The sequence below is a fragment of the Coffea eugenioides genome, unplaced genomic scaffold (assembly GCF_003713205.1).
Source record: "Coffea eugenioides isolate CCC68of unplaced genomic scaffold, Ceug_1.0 ScVebR1_2480;HRSCAF=3512, whole genome shotgun sequence".
NCBI classification, from domain to species: domain Eukaryota; kingdom Viridiplantae; phylum Streptophyta; class Magnoliopsida; order Gentianales; family Rubiaceae; genus Coffea; species Coffea eugenioides.
In genome coordinates, this window is record NW_020862972.1 from 24,321 (window position 1) to 36,273 (window position 11,953).

General features: G+C 37.6%; 1 pseudogene; it reads right to left on the minus strand.

The window, feature by feature from the left end:
• Window positions 1-7,776: 7,776 nt before the first annotated feature.
• LOC113756767 lies at window positions 7,777-8,403 on the minus strand (annotated as a pseudogene).
• Between the last annotated feature and the right edge of the window lie 3,550 nt (window positions 8,404-11,953).

Sequence of the window (11,953 nt, forward strand, 5' to 3'; positions counted from 1 at the left end):
CTAAGTGATTTTGTGTAGGAATATTATTTTACAAGGTGTTAAGAGATGATTAGAGGTTAGCTAGATAGATGAACCATTGGGAGTGAGAAGATAAGTTTAAAACATTCAAGGTGCCATGTGTCGCAAACCGGTTGGAGGTTGAATTTGACCAAGACTTTTCTAACTTTACTAAAACCAATTTTGATCCAATTTTTCTCCCACTTTTCTTGTCATGGCCGGCTGTTAAGAAGAGCAAAATAAGAGAGAAAAAACTTCATTTTCTACTCCACTTGCTAGCTTCAATCTTAGGTTTTAACCAACCAAATCACAAACTACACCATACAAGTGCTCACTAAGGAAGCTTGAAGGTTTTGGTGGATTTGTTTTGGAGAAGGAAAGACTAAGCTACCATTTTTCTTGAGGTTATAAGGTATATTTGGCTAGCAACTTTTCCTTGCTTTCACTATGTGCAAACTAGAAGCTTATGGTTGAGATTTCGATAGTTTTATGCAATATTTCATGACTTGAGTTGGTGATGTGAAAATTTTCAGTTTTATGGTGTAATTTCTGCTCACATGTGAAGTCTAATGGTTGGACATGATTTACTAGTTTTGATTTATGAAAAATCTAGTGTTTTGGTGTTAGTTTCATTTGCCTAAAGAAATTTTCCAGCTTATGTGCACAATTCCAGCTTAGGTTCCATTGGTAGTAATCTGTCCTGTTCTGCCCATTTTTGTTTGGCCATGTTAGAGGCCGAAATAGCCTTAGAACAAAACATAAAAGTTGTAGGGAATGATGTTTTATATTTTTCTCCAAAATTTCAGCTCAATATTATCACTGTAGCATATGAAATGACCGAAATACCCTTGACTGCCCATAACCCCTATTTTCGCGGACAGTTTTCTACTTTCGTGGGAATTTCAATTTTTGACTCTGTAAATGCATGATTTAGCTTTGGAGGTCTTCATAATAAATTTAGGTATATGTCTTGGCTTCGAAATTCCATAAGATACACCTCAATCGGACTTCAGTAGCCTGAGTTATTGTCATTGAATCATAAGGCGGTTAACAAGCCCGAATGTGAGATTCTGGTTCGGTTATTTGAGATTTTGACTTAGATAAACTACAAACTGGACTAAGTGGTCTTCATCAAAGTTGTAGGACTTTATCTTAGCTTCGAAAAGGTATAAATTTCACCCCAATCCGATAAGCGTAGCCTCAGTTGTGTCCGTTACGCAAAACAACGTCAAATCTGTCTTTTGTTTCTTGACTCAAACTTCATTCCGCACATGCTCCTAGCTTGATTTTGTATTTGTATGACTTGGAGCCTATGGAATGGCTATTGAAATGAGATGATTTTGTATATGACTTTGGGTTTGATTGAGGAAAAGAATGAAGCCATAAATGGCTGGAAAAATAGGTAAATACAAAGGGCGTGCTGCTCAAATTTTCGCTCGAGGACTAAGTTTCTATTTAAATTTGTATATTTTTCGTTTGACAAATACTATGACCGTTTTCCATCTTAAAACATGATCCTTCTTCAATTGGAAACTCCAAATGTGTACTTACTCTTACCCAAATAAAGAGGAGTGGTTTAGAGTTTTCTTGGGTATTTTGACCTCTTTTTTTTCATGAATTTCATTAAGACCTTTAGTGTATAATATCTACTTGAATATGAGATGATTTTGAACCATATAAACGATTCCGAAAACAGTATTTCTTAGCCTATCTAGTTGGATTCCGACTTGTCTTTAGTTTGGTTTTACGTTTGGTCTACGAAACCCTAATTATTCTTGTCCACGGGTCCAAATGTCCTCGTTTCACTTTAAAGTCTTTTTATACGTTCTACTCATCAATTGTTGAGTTTCTTTGATTTCACCTAATTGTTTGTGTTAGATGAGCTGTAATATTCTTTCTCGTTTAATCTTAGGTTTTCTCGGTGACTAAGGATAATATCCGGAAGAATATTTTGCACGTTGTTTTGCGTACATAGGTGAGTGTTCCTTGTTTGTTATATTCTCCTTGACTTCATGACTTGTTGTTATTGTTTGATAATGTGTTAAGTGTTTCCAATGATTTCCAAAACGAATTTTCTAGGCGAGCGTGTACTTTATCGCACTCGACCTAAATGAAACGTGAAATTTTCAATGATTTAATGATTGATACATTAGTTGTGCATGATGTAAGCCTTTTGGTTGAACTGGGCCCTGCCCTTCGTTACCGATCGACTCAAGCCAGAAGCGGACTCGGTCGGGCGATATGGTGACCCTGGGTGTGAATGTTGGTATACTCGAGTATTACCTTGTAGGTTGGTGGAGCCTGGCCAACGTCCAGGAGGGGGTGAATGAAATGAACGATCGAACGAGGGTTTTACTTACAAAAATGCATTTTCAAATGATTGGAGGAATAAGGGGAATGACAGGAGAACGAACGAACGAACAAATGGCTCCCTGTGAGCCCGTATCCTTTTAATGTATGTGTTATTATCGCTTTCCATTGCAAATGTTTCTTGAATTATTGATTATCGATGGTTAATGTATTGGTTTTGTTGTTGAATATATGTTCGGAACCTCACTGAGCTTTTAGCTCACCCCTTTAGTTTTGTTTTCCTTAACAGGGCCGCGAGCAAGGACGAGAGCCCAGTGTAGGTTAGCCTAGCCTAGTTTTTTTTGTTTTGTAATGGTTCTCGCCCTAGTGCTTGGCACAGGCTGGATGTATGACGAATTGAGAACCTTTGTATATTCGATATTTGTACTTCCTTTTGAGATAGAAATGTATATAAGTTTCACTTTAAGTTTTGGATTGTTATTTCGTTTGATCTTGTGGTTTTATTTCGGATTTGATTGAGGTTCGACTGAGTTCCGGCGAGAGCTGGGCAGGCGATCCGCCGAACCCTCTGGTTGGCCTTAGGGGGAGGTGGGGCTGTCACATCGAAAGTACAAGAAATTGTTCGCTAGACGGACGAAACAAATTTCCAAGAATCAAGAGGTTCAAGAACTTCAAGAAGTAGTGGCCGCAGGTAATGTTGCCATGTCTCTAACGCACGAATCAAAGCATAGAGCTCCTTATCATAGGTGGAGTAGTTCAAGGCAACACCATTCAACTTCTCGCTAAAGTACGCGATTGGCCTTCCCTCTTGGATCAACACAGCTCCAATTCCTACACAAGAAGCGTCACACTCAATCTCAAAAGTTTGATCAAAGCTAGGTAAAGACAATAAAGGTGCATGTGTGAGCTTGTGTTTAAGGAGTTGGAACGCCTTCTCCTGAGCTTTCCCCCACTCAAACTTCACATCCTTCTTGATAATGGCGGTCAAAGGGGCAGCTATAGTACTGAAATCCTTCACGAACCGGCAATAGAAACTTCAAGGCCGTGAAAACTCCGAACTTCACTCATGGTCTTGGGCACGGGCCACTCATTGATGGCCTGGACTTTGCTCTCGTCCACTCGAATGCCCTGTGCACTAACCTTATAACAAAGGAAAACAAGCTCATCAGTGCAAAAAATACATTTGCTAAGGTTAGCGAATAACCTCTCCCTGCGCAATACATCAAGAACAACTCGTACATGTGCGACATGTTCCTCAGGACTCTGGCTGTATATCAGAATGTCGTCAAAATAAACAACAACAAATTTACCCAAGAAAGGTCGAAGCACATGATTCATAAGGCGCATAAATGTACTGGGAGCGTTAGTCAAACCAAATGGCAAAACTAAACGAGGTTTTGAACGCCGTTTTCTATTCGTCACCTTCCTTCATGCTGATTTGGTGGTAGCCACTCTTAAGATCAATCTTAGTGAAAATGACTGCACATACAATTCATCAAGCATATCATCTAAACGAGGGATAGGGTGACGGTACTTAATTGTGATGGCGTTGACAGCGCGGCAGTCTACACACATCCTCCAAGTGCCCTCTTTCTTGGGGACGAGGATGACTGGAACTGCACATGGGCTCATGCTCTCTCAAGCCCATCCTTTCTCCAGAAGCTCATCGACTTTTCGTTGGATCTCCTTAGTCTCCTCAGGACCCATCTTGTAGGCCGGTTTGTTTGGCAAGGATGCGCCAGGAACGAAATCGATCTGGTGCTCGATCCCTCTGAGTGGTGGCAAACCACTTGGGATCTCATTTGGGAAATGTCCTCAAATTCCTGCAACAAAGAAGAGATTTCAGGAGGTAAGTCACTGGTGCCTCATGAGAGAGTAAAATCACTTCTTTGCAATATAAGACATAAACAACTTGCTTGGACAAAAGTAGTTTGCGAACTTCCCTGTTCTTTGCAAGCAAGCTAGGGCGTTTGTCCAATCGACCAGATGTGCCAGGGACGGATGTCCTCTCAGCCGGTGCCTTAAGGATTGCCTTAGGTTCCGTTGACTTTTTAGGCAACTCTCGTTCATGCTCCTGTTGCAATCACAATTGGTCTTCATGCACCTGCTGAGGTGTGAGAGGAACAAGTGTCATCTTCTTGTTGTGGTGCAAGAAGGAATATTTGTTGGTAAAGCCATCATGAGTAGTTGTCACGCCCCGAGCCCGCACGCGCCCGTCACGTGACATCCGCCGTAATCCCAAGTCCCACTCAAAAATACAAGGCTACATTAACTAGACTACTTTTAAAAGTACTAAAACAATATAATTAAATAAAGTGCGGTACACATCTCATATAAAAGGTAGTCTACAAATACCCAAGACGTTCGTACATTTATTCTTTAATTGTAACAACGGAAACAAAAGTAAATGAAGCTAACAACTAGAAGTAGCTAGCCTGTCAACTTCCATTCATCTAAAACTAATAAAAGTCATCCTCAGGGTCTTCTACATAAACCAATTCATACTCTTCAGAATCTGCAAAAATGGTAAAAAGTGGATTGAGCGACAAATCGCCCAGTAGGTAATATCTACCCCTCTGTTGGACCATGTACTCGTAACTTTATAAATACATATATATAAGTACAAATCAAATCATTTGCGCATCAATCACCTCCATAATTTGAAAGTAGCGTCATTTATAAAACGAATGGCAAGCAATTTAAAAGCACCTTGTTGATAAATGTACATGAAAATCGTAAAGCCATAAATCATTTCGTCTCAATTCACATGTCTCTTCATAACCATTACCAAAATAATTCATATCAGTTCATAAGTCTCATTTCAGATCAGTTCATAAATCTTCTTTCAGATTAGCTCATAACAAGTACATGTAATGACCAGCTATTAAGTACTCAGCCTAGAGATTAAACCCCTTCTAGGTGGGCGACCAATAGACTTCGCGACTATCGATTGGTCTCATTCATACGTGGGTCAATCAGCCGGACTTTATACCAGGCTACCATGACCTTGTCAATCTGCCGGACTTTATACCAGGCTACCATGACTTTGTCAATCGGTCAATCGGCCGGACTCTATACCAGGCTACCATGACTTTGTCAATCGGCCGGACCCTATACCAGGCTACCATGACCTTACCAGGCTACCATGGCAATTAGACAGGACTATAGCCCCTACTGTCTATTCCATGACTGTTTTGAGTTTTACTTGTCAAAAATTCATTACACGTGTCACATACACAGATCTTTGATTTCATAAAAAATTCAGCTCGTTTGGTATATAATAACGTATCAAACATTTCAAATAAGTCACATGGTCCATTTTTGTATAAAAAGGAATATAACTTTCATAAATATCCAAGTAAAGCATTTAACCAAATACATTTCGATTCAACACAACAACATAGGATTGAAAACAAAATTTCATTTTGCACCTTTGAAATCTTAGAAGGGTTAAGTATCACCTACCTCTGTTTGGTTGCTCGAGTGGAACTACCTTAGGTCTCTTAAATTGGTACCGTACCTATCAAATGCATAGGCTTCCTAATTAGTTGTTATTTCCTATAAATACATAGTATACAACTCTAAGTAAGTCGAAGATTCATGTCTAGACCATTGTATAACCCTAATGGCGTTTCCCTAAATTGGACGATTTCTATTCTTGGAAAGTTTCTAATTTAGAAAGTGTTTTATTTTTAGAAAGTTTCTTAATGGGGAAGGTTCTCCTTTTTGTAAAGTTTCCTAATTTAAAAGAAGATAATTATTCATTATTATTATTATCGTCCTCGTCGTCGCTACTATATTTTATTACCACTTATATATATGTGTTAATTAGTTACTATTACTTTTCCTTTTTATTTTCACTTTTATGCGTGTGTAGGTGCTATTATTATCTATGTACACATGTACATATATATATATTGGCTTATCACCATTATTATTGTATTAGTTTATTCCACTCGTATTTATATTCTTACGTTCGTTTATATCCTTACTTTATTTCCTCCATGCCCATATTGTTAATACCTTACTATTATTGTCTAATAATTATTATTTACTATTATTATTATTTTTTTATTATTTTTTTTATTATCCTTTTTGTATTATTATTAGCATTATTATTATCATTATTATGATTTTAAACATTTCGTTTAACAATTTAGCACTTATCTTACCTTGTCTAATCTGACTTAATACGGCTAGAATAAGATTTTTTAGATTCCCATTTAAATATCTTATACGTAATTAACTAAGTATAATTTTACATGACTAACCCTTCAATTCTAACCATTACTTTAAATTGGGTCCTGAATTTTTATACTGATGATAAACTATAAAAAATGAACTAATTATAATTATAATTTATTTCTTAGACATTTATTAATTTTACATTATATTTTGGTCCACATCCAAATTGCTCCCTTCTTTTTAATTTTTTTTTCTCTTCCTTGGGTGGGACCCATGGTTGGCCCAAAGGCCAACCATCTTTGGCCATGATCGCCAGAAAGTCTTTCTGGCGACCCATTGTTCTCTATTGGTTTCAGCCAACTATTGCCTTGCCTATTGTCTCTTTAAATTTTTTTTTTCCTTTTGGGTCTTGGGTTGGCCGAAAGGCCAACCTTGCAATTCTTTTCTTTGCCGCCAGTGACGGCTGCCCCCACTTTTCCCCCTTGTTTTCTTTTTTTTTTTTCTCTATTGCACTGCGGCAACAACAGAGCAGCGGCAGCTGCCGCTGCTCTTTCCTTTTGGGTCTTGGGTTGGCCGAAAGGCCAACCTTGCAATTCTTTTCTCTGCCGCCAGAGATGGCTGCCCGCACTTTTCCCCCTTGTTTTCTTTTTTTTTTTTCTCTATTGCACTGCTGCAACAACAGAGCCTTCCTCCTTCTCCATTTTTTTTTCCTTTAACAGAATTGGGTAACCTATTCATCCCAAGATTATAATCTATTATCCTATTCCTACTAATCCAAACATGAATCCTCCTAAATCTCTAATAGAAATGTATATATCAATTTGGTAACAATAATATATATCCATAAAATCTCAAGGACCATTAATGCAACTAATAGAACTAAAAAGAGAAGTTTTGCATGAATTTGGGACTTACAGGTTCGGGTGCCTAGTCGTTTGATTGATTGACGGCGACGCCTGTTTCTTTTTCTCTACTCTCTGACGGTTTCTGCTCTAGGGGAGGTAGACGAAAGAAAGGTAGGGATGTGTTATTTTTCTTTCTAGGGTTTCAATAAAATCGTAAACCCTAGCACTACCCACTAGTAGGTGGTGTAGATAAGAGTTTTAGTTTACTAGGAACCCTTATCCCATCCATAGTTATTTTATCTTATTCATTTTTTTTTCCTTTTTACCTATAGTAATTTTACCTTGTTAATTAATTGGCAAAATAAAATAATAAAAACAGGGGCCAAAAAATGTGGGTTTCACATTCTACCCCCGTTACAAAAAGTTTCGTCCTCGAAACTTACGTACCTTGTTCAAAAAGATATGGGTATCGATTCCGCATGTCCTCCTCTAACTCCCATATTGCCTCTCGCGGTGTATGATTCGTCCATTGCACCTTTACGTAGGGTATGGTCCTTCTCCTTAGAACTTGGTCCTTCCGATCCACGATTCTTAAAGGAACTTCCTCCACTGATAAATTCTCCCTCACCTCGATGGGTTGATCCTTCAAAATATGGCTCGGGTCTGATACATACTTCCTCAGTTGGGAGACATGAAAAACATTATGTTTCCCTGATAAAGCAGGTGGGAGAGCCAGTCGATACGCTAGAGATCCAACTCTATCAAGTATTTCGTAAGGCCCTACATATCTCGGATTTAACTTGCCACTTCTTCCAAATCTCATCATTCCCTTGGTAGGGGATACTTTCAAATATACCTTTTCTTCCTGTTGAAACGCTAAAGGTCTCATTTTTTAATCCGCCCAACTCTTGTTTCGGTCTTGAGCTACTTTTAATCTTCCCCGAATAATCTTAATTTTCTCCAAAGTTCTTTCCACCAAATCGGGCCCAGTGATCAGCTTCTCACCTACTTCATTCTGATACAAGAGATATACATTTCGCCCATACAGCGCTTCAAATGGTGCCATACCTATCCCGCTATGATAGTTATTATTGTACAAAAAATCCATTAGTTTCACCAACCTATCCCAACTATCCGAGAAGTCTAGAACACAAGTTCTTAGCATGTCCTCCAATGTCTGTACGATCCTTTCTGACTATCCATTCATTTTGGGTTGGAAGACGGTATTTAGTCTTAGGTATCAATCCCTATAATCTCTTGGTAGGTCGACTAAAATCTAGACGTGAATTTAAGATCCTAATCTGACACTACTTCCACAATTCATTTTTAGACTAGATATCACATTCTCTCCCCCTTTTAAAGGTTTCGCCCTCGAAACCTAAAAGACATAAATATCAAGATAAGTTGACAAAATTCCCAATGTTCTTGCAATACATCTTGGGAATTATTCCTACAATGTCTAAATTGGATTTCCTTATTTAATTCCATCGAGCTTTTGCTGCGCACCTTATTTTTCTCAATATCACCCATCTTTATTTTTTATAGCTCAGGTGAACAGAATATCTCTCACAAATCCAGTATCTCAGCTTATAATGCTCCATAGAGATCAACCTATAGAAAGGATGCCATAAATCCTAATAGTACGATTTCTTCTTTTGTCACACATTCTATAACAACATACTTATCTACTATCACACAAAGTAATCATTACCTCAATATATGGGTTCCTGCCCACTGTGTTTGTAATTGGTAACGAAATCTCTTATTTCTCTCAAATCTCAAATCTAAAATAGCATCGTACCTATTTCCAGATCCTATAACCTGAGTTATTATACCACTAAATGCCATGGGGAATCTTACTTTTTTTTTTCTAACCTAGCTCAATTCAATTTTCGAAAACATTAATTGTCGCGCCCCACTTTTTGAGTGTGTGAAAGTAGTGTGTGGAATATGTATGTGAATGTGTGTGAAAATGAAAATAAAAGGCCGTGGGACTTGAAAATGCGACGATTTGGCCAAACAAAGTTCAAAAAGGGTTTTTTGCATGGAAAATGGAGTCGCCACTTGGTATAGAGTTAGGGTGTACCAAGTCACCCAAAAATGAATTTTTTGAAAAGCAAAGTAAACAAACCCCTTTTTAAGAATTTTTAGATCTACGTAACCAAAGAAAGGGATCGGGGGTCACATTTGATAAGGGAGAAGGCAAAGGCAAAGCCTAAGGCACTCCCTTACCCTAGCCAAAGCTAGTTGCGCGATTTAGCCCCACGTTTCCTAATTCTTCTATCCAAAATATGCGTTGCATGTTGGATATGACTAATGGATATGAAAAAGAAATGCAATCCTAAATCTAAAATGTCTCTTACGCGGCTTTTTGGTCCCAACCACATGAGTTGTGGTGGTGTCGCGCCCCACTTTTTTTGGAAAAAATAAAATAATTGTTTTTGTTGAATTTTATTGGTTTGGAAAAAGTGAAATTTTTGATAAAAATAAAGATGGGTCTAAATGGGACTTTTGAAAATGCGACGATTTGACCCAAGAAAAATAGTTCAAAAAGGGTTTTTTATATGAAAAATGGAGTTGCCACTTGGTATAGAGTTAGGGTGTACCAAGTCACCCAAAAAGTGAATTTTTTAAGGGAAAAAAATAAGAAACCCTTTTGAACGACTCCTAGTCCACGCAAACAAAGAAAAAGGTTCGGGAGTCACATTTGACGAAGGGGAAGGCAAGGAAAAAAAATCCAAGGCACCCCTTCGACCTAGCCAAGGCTAGTTGCGCGATTTAACCCTTATTTTCCTAATTTTTCTACCCAAAGTATGTATTTGCAATTTGGACAAAGACTAATGAATGAGAAATGCAATCCTAAATTTTACGATGTCTCTCGTGAGGTTTTTGGTCCCAAACCACATGAATTGTGGCGGCCAATAAAGGGAAACCTCATAGAGGTCGATTGATGCAAATGGTGACTCAAGTGCAAGTGTGCAAGTGTATGAAAAGATTCATGTATGAAATGGTGTAAAAAAAAAACAAAGTGTTTGTGTGCGAATGTGTAAAGAAAGTGCATGTGTGAATTTGTATGAAAATCAAAGTGTTTGTGTGTGCAAGTGAATGAAGATAGAATCGTACATATATAAGTGAAACTTGAATTTCATTTGTGAAAGTAAAGTAAATAAATGATAAAGACGTAGTGAAAAATATGGATTGAGAAATGTAGAAAAAATGTGATTAAAAGAGTATGGAAGTAATAAAAATGAAAGTATGACCCTAGGGGAATGCAACAAGTCGGGTACGGGGGTTGACTTCTAACTTTTCGACTTCGATTTTCCCTTTGATTAGAAGGCGAAACTAGCGTGCTAAGGCTATTGAGTAGCCACACTCGCTCGTTTCCCTTACCCAAGGGGGTTTTCACGCAAATGGACCCTATAACTAGCATGAAATGCAAAGGCCTAAAATGAAAGGGAAAAGGTTAGAGGGACATGCCAGATGCCATAAAAACTAAAAAAAATGCATGAAATGTTGTGAACATGTAAACATATACTAACGAGGGGAAATCCCTAAGGGTCTAGCGTTGGACTAGCCCATTCTACGAATTCCGACTAGCATTGGACTAGCGGAAACGTACATTCATCCATCACATTCATTTATAAATATAGAAAGCAAGTAGACATGCAAAATCACTTATAACACGTAGCACATAACACTTAGCATGCTCGACTAGATGCAATAGCTTAATAAAGCAAATTAACACATAGTAACTAAGCATGCAAGACAAATAAGACGATTAAAGCCCTAACTATTACATTTGCTAGCTAAAACAAAGAGGGAAGGGAAAATGGACCAAATTACTTGCTATGCCCTATCTATTACAGGCCAAGAGGTGTACACATACCCCATAAATGAAAATAAAAGAAAGATTTAAAAAATGAAATAAAAGTAAATAAATGAAAGGCATTAATAAACATTTAAGAAAACCAAGTAGGCATGCAATTTTCATTTAGCAAGTTGGATCACATAGGGAGATACACAAAAAAGATAAAAGAAAGTATACCGTCCCCTTCTGTGGTGCTAATAAGTTGGAAAAGGTTCTAAATTGGAGCTACAACCACTAAACAAAGGATCAATGCACCAATTTAATAGTAAATCAAACAACACAAATTCTTCAAAAACAAAAATTAAAGAACCACTAATAACTATGAAATTGAACCATTAGATCCCTTTAGATAATCAAACAAGTCCATATTCATCAAATGAAATTCCAAGTTAAAAGGGAAAGGAAACTCGAAGGACCCAATTGATTAATCTTTTCAGTTGCTTAGGCCATGGTAGAATAAGAAGGGACTTGAGGGGTTAAAGAGCTATTATAAGAACCCTTTTCATGCAAAAACATGCAACCTACGAAGGAGACTTGTTTCTTTAGTATATAAAAATCCTCCAAACACACACTAAACCCCTCGGAATACAGATTTTCCATCAACAAGGGTTTCAAAAAATGAAGAATCTTAACACCTCCTTAGGACCTTTTGAGAAGAAAATAGATGAAATAACATCAATAAAAGTAGACTGCAATAGATCCCTATTAAAATCAAGTTTGACCAATTCGCTACTGTGAGTCAAGTATC